At 43.0% G+C, this 5,302-nt stretch overlaps 1 protein-coding gene across 2 annotated transcripts in view; it reads left to right on the forward strand.

Annotated features, from left to right (window-relative positions):
- Positions 1-2,007: 2,007 nt before the first annotated feature.
- The window catches only part of doc2d (double C2-like domains, delta), a 79,102-nt gene continuing 75,807 nt past the window's right edge, over positions 2,008-5,302 (forward strand). For both annotated transcript variants that reach the window (XM_017686068.2, XM_017686069.2), the window contains exon 1: positions 2,008-2,239. The gene's annotated coding sequence lies outside the window, so the exon portion shown is untranslated. The remainder of the gene's footprint in view (positions 2,240-5,302) is intronic.

Below are 5,302 nucleotides of genomic sequence, written 5' to 3' on the forward strand. Positions count from 1 at the left end.
TTTCCAGTACAGAATCATGCCTGGTTTCAATGCAGTGCTGCCTGAAGGCCCGAAGATCACGAGCACCCAGTACTGACCGTCGACCATTTTCATTGCGCACAGAGATTTCTCCAGATTCTCTGAATCTTTTGATGACATTATGTTCTGTAATAGGTGGGATTTCCAAGGTCTTTCCAGTTTTACGTTAATTAACATTTTTCTAAAATTGTTCCACTATTTTTTAGACGCAGTTTTTTGCAGATTGGTGAACCTCTGCCCATCTTTGCTTCTAAGAGACTCCGCCTTCCTAAAATTCTCTTTTTATACTCCTCCTGTTGTTTTTTTTATTAGTACCACTTACATTTCCAGCCGTTTGTTGCTCATGTCCAACTTTTTTGAGATGCGTTGCTGCCACCAAGTTCTAAATGAGTCAATGTTTTTCATGAAATGGAACATCTGATGTGTTCAATGTCCTATTGTGAAAAAAATATGGGTCTATGATATTTGCAAAACATTGCATTCTGTTTTTATTTACATTTATTTACATTTTTTTCAGCGTCCCAACTTTTTTGAAAATGGAGTAATTAATATCATTTGATGTTATCAGTTGTCAGAATTTTTAGCTACTTAAAACTGATATCATAATGTTGACATAATGTTCACATCAGTTGGGCCTTTTTGATAGTATAGCTATGTTCAGGAAATGTGTATGGATAAGCAGAGTCAGAGGACGTGGGGCCTCTGCTGTCGAGCCTTGTCATGCTACCTTGTCTTCTCACCGATCGTCTACACCACGCTACTGGTCTTCTCAATCCTTGGCAGAGCTGGGTCTTTTCTGCCATTTGCCACTGAGTTCGCCAACCTGCAGGCGGACAATCCCACTTCTGACACCACCGTGGCATCAGTAGAATAGGATGCGGGAAAACAGCGCTTCAAGCAAATGCTCTTTTATTAAACTAAGCAGCAGGGGACACAAACCCATCTATAGTGCCCTAGAGGTGGAGTCGGGGGATGGGGCTTATGCTCATTCATACAGACAGTTTCATAGCTTGCTGTACTTCACTGAACTCAATGTATGAAGTGATTTATCGGTTTGTTTAGGTTCCTGGAGAAGTTGAGAGGCAGCGAAAGAGCATGACTCCACCGCCTGAAGCAGCAGAGCTTTACTTTATCTCTGACTCCAAATGTCGCCGTCAGCCCTAAAACCTCCGCGACGCCTCCAGAGCTTTTTGTTTCGGCTGCTGAGGCGAGTCTTCTGCTGAACACACAGCTTTTACTTCAGCTTTTCTTTTTTCCCCATTGACTGAAACATCGATATTCTCCAGCAGTAACAGCTATTGTTGCTGTGCAGCCGGTTCTCGGACAAATCGTGTTTCTGTGGAGGTGAAGAAAAGAACAGAGAGCAGAGCAGAGAACAGCAGACGGCCTGAATAAATCACTGAGGGGAGAAAAAACATTCAGAAATGTAGGAGAAATATCCCAGAGCAGAAGTGGAGGAGTGCCGCGCTGACGGAGAAGAGTCACAGCACAATAAACAAGCCTTTGATTTGAATTCGTTAGCTTTGTTTATGTTTTCTCTTTATAACATGTTTGTTAATAATTCTGTCACTTACTGTTCACCTTCTCTCTCACTCACCGAGTCTCTCTCTCTCTCTCTCTCTCTCTCTTTCTCTTCTCCATCTCACTATTTTCTTCATTCACTCCTCTTTCTTTCTTTCTCTCTCTCTCTCTCTTGCTCTCTTTCACACTCATTTCTCTTTTTTTCTCTCCCTTTGTCCTTTTCTATCTCTCTCTCGCTTAGAGAATTAATCAAAACAACAATAATACGACAGAGAGAGAGAGAGACAGAATAAAGGAGGCTAGGAAAGAGAGGGAGGAGGGAGTAAAGAGAGAGGGGGAGAGAGTAGAAAGGCAGAGCGAGAGAGAAAGAGAGTAGTGAGGCAAAGAGAGAGAGAGAGACTGAGATAACGGGCTGTGCTAGACAGAGTGTGTGAGAGAGAGTAAGGGAGGGAGGGTGGGACAGAGAGGGGTTCAGGGGAAAGAGAGGGAGTAGAGAGGCAGAGCTTGAGAGAAAGAGAGGGAGAAGAACGCTAAAGAGGGACCAGATAACAGGCTGTGCGAGACACACAGAGAGAGAGAGAGAGGGATCGAGTGGAGGGGCAGATAGTGAATGAGGCTGCTGTGGATTCAGTGCTTTTCAGTGTAACAGACAGACAGACAGACAGGATGGAGCACTGGAGCAGATGAAGACCGACATCGGGTGAGAGAGAGAGAGAGAGAGAGAGAGAGAGAGCGCATGATCTCCGTCCACCTGTTAATGTGTGTGTGTGTGCGTGTGTGTAGGTATGTATACACACACCTGTTTGTTTGTACATCACTGAGTGTTTTCATTCTGTGAGTGTGTGTGTGTGTGTGTGTGTTTCGTGGTCGTGTGTAAGCATGCACTTCTATTAGCATCCGCATGTGTGTGTTGACATGTCATTGAGCGCACGCGTGTGTATGTATGTGTAATACAGCCTGATGACGTGTTTGTGATGCTGTGTTTCTCAGATAGTGTGTGTGTGTGTGCTTGTGTATGAATGAGTGTGTATGTAAATATGTGTGTGTGTGAATGTGCGTATTTCTGAGTGTATGTTAGTAAATGTGTGAATGTGTATATGTTTGTGTTTGTGTATATTGTTATGTGTGTGTGTGTGTGTGTGTGTGTGAATGTGTGTTCTTATGTATTTAATTTGAAATCGTTGCTGTAGGATAAAAAATGCATTAATAATTAATACCAATTATTTCCTATGAAGCCACACAGATATTTCAGTCTGGTCATTTAAACAGTGAGAGTGATAGGAGATACAGCGCTGTGTAAATGTCATTTATTTAATCTCCAGACAAAACGGCATTACAGCTGATTGATATATGAGACTCATTAAATAAAATGTAGCTCCTAACAACCACCTGGAAGAGCTGGTCGACCCCAAAACTGCCCCCATCAGATAAACAGCACTGAAAGCTTTGATCTCTGAGAGAGAGGAGAAGATCAAGCTGCTTCAGATCTGAAAACGTCCACAGGTGTTTCTGTCCATCCTTCCACTGTGAGAAGACCACTCAGCGCTGTGGGTCTGAAAGGACGTGTAGCTGATCAGGAAGAACCTCACTGAGTGAAGATCACTGTACTGGTTCTGTTGAAGTGTTCACTTCCATTTCTTAATGTCATTTTTATGCATCTGTTCAGCACTACGGTGATGCAATGCACTGCTAGAAACCGTTTCTGATCTGTTATTCACAGCAGTTACGATCATCTCATTTGCAACATCAGTGCTGAATGAGCAAACACTAAATCAGTGTGTCCTCACATTCAGACCCCATCATTTACATTCATGGCATTGGGCTGACGCTCTTAAATTTACAATACAAGGTGGTGTTAGGAGTCTTGCCCAAGGGCTCTTATTGGTATAATGTAGGGTGTTTACCCAGGCAGGGGATTGATCCCTAGTCTACAGCGTAGTAGGCAGAGGTGTTACCCACTACACCAACCAACCACGTACATCACCCACAGCATGTGGTCTGATAACATGGCAAGAGTGAGAGATCAGTTTAGAGATCCGAGTCTGGAGGAAATAAACTCCTCCATTCTAGGCTCAGTAACTCAGTTATTCTGATGTTGAGTGTTTCCTTTCAAATGACACCAAGATTAGGACTGCAGCCCAGCGTCTGTAGAAACAGCGCCCCCTTTACTTTGGGTATGGTGTTTCACACAAAAGCGGGGCGACAAAAGTGCACTTCCTGAAGCTTAAATCGAGGTAAGATGTTGCTTTGCAGTTGCTATGGTGTTCCAGGTGGTTGCTGTGGTGTTACTGACTACATGCTATGGTATCCCAAATTGTTGCTAGGGTGTTGCTATGTGGTTGCTATAGTATTCCAGGTGGTTGCTAGGATGTTGCTAGGTGGTTGTTATGGTATCCAAAATGATTGCTGGGGTGTTTTGCTATGCAGTTGCTAAAGTATCTCAGGTGGGTGCTAGGATGTGGCTAGGTGGTTATTATGGCACTGTATGTCAGTTGATTGCTAGGGTCTTTTGATATGCAATTGCTATAGTATCCCAGGATGTTGCTAGCATGTTTAGCTATGCGGTTGCTATTGTATCTCAGGAAGATGCCTATTCAGTTGCTATGTTGTTCCAGATGGTTGCTGTGGTGTTGCTGGCTGCTTGCTAGGAGGTTTTGCTAAAGTATCCCAAGTGGTTGCTTTAGGGGTTGCTGGATGGTCTACGGTATCCCAGGTGGTTGCTACAGTGTTTTGCTAAGCAGTTGCTATTGTCTCCCAGGTGGTTGCTAGGGCGTTGCTAGGTGGTTGCTATAATATCCCCGGTTGGTTGCTACAATGTTTTGCTATGCAGCTGCTATAGTATGGCAAGTGGTTGCTAGGGGGTTTTGCTATGCGCTTGCTATGGTATCCCATGTGGTTGCTAGGTGGTTGCCAGGATATCCTACATGGTTGATACAGTGTTACTAATGGATTTCTATTACCATCATTTAAACTGGGTACATAAAACCTTTGCATCCCGTTTATTTTTAGGGGGAAAATTTGCCACTAATCATTAAAAATGACTGTACGAAAGCCGTCCATCCAATCATAAAGCTGTATTCATTGATCAGACCGAACATTCCAGAGTTGGGATGGTGCTGATATCTTGAAAACGGCTGGATGAGCTAGAGAACATAAAATCTAGAAGAAAAATATGAAACGGGAGAAAGAAGAAGAGTATAAATTAAATAAGAACCGTGTTGTGCTTTGCTTTTCGATGAGCTAATAATAATAATAATCATATAATATAAGAATAATAATCACTAATAATTGAAAGGTGGTCTCTGACTTTTACACAGTTGCTGCTGAAGTTTAAATAAATAGCAATTAATTGACTAAACACTTGACCCTTAACATCTGCTCGTGTATGTGAGGGTTTGTGTTTGTGTGGAGGTCGGTTGTTTGTTTATTTGTTTGTTTATTAACTATAATTTGCGTTATTTTTGACAGCATGTCATGCTTTAGTGTGAATGCTATTATTAGCTCGTGATGTGATCTACTTCCTGAACCCGAACCGCTCGGCTCTGTCTGTCGGAGCGAGGGATGAGCGCGGAGATGAAAAGCAGACAGAGGGATGATGAGGCGTAAACAGACGAGTGGAGAACAGAGTGGAGATGAAGTGGCGTCTCTGAGGCATAAACACACACAGAGCTTCGGAATAAGAGCTGATTTAAATCACACTGAAGCTGAAAGCAGGTTCTATCAGCGATCTGATGGCTTTGTAGAGAACATTAAAGGAGTTCGG

The sequence above is a fragment of the Pygocentrus nattereri genome, chromosome 28 (assembly GCF_015220715.1).
Source record: "Pygocentrus nattereri isolate fPygNat1 chromosome 28, fPygNat1.pri, whole genome shotgun sequence".
Taxonomy (NCBI): Eukaryota; Metazoa; Chordata; class Actinopteri; order Characiformes; family Serrasalmidae; genus Pygocentrus; species Pygocentrus nattereri.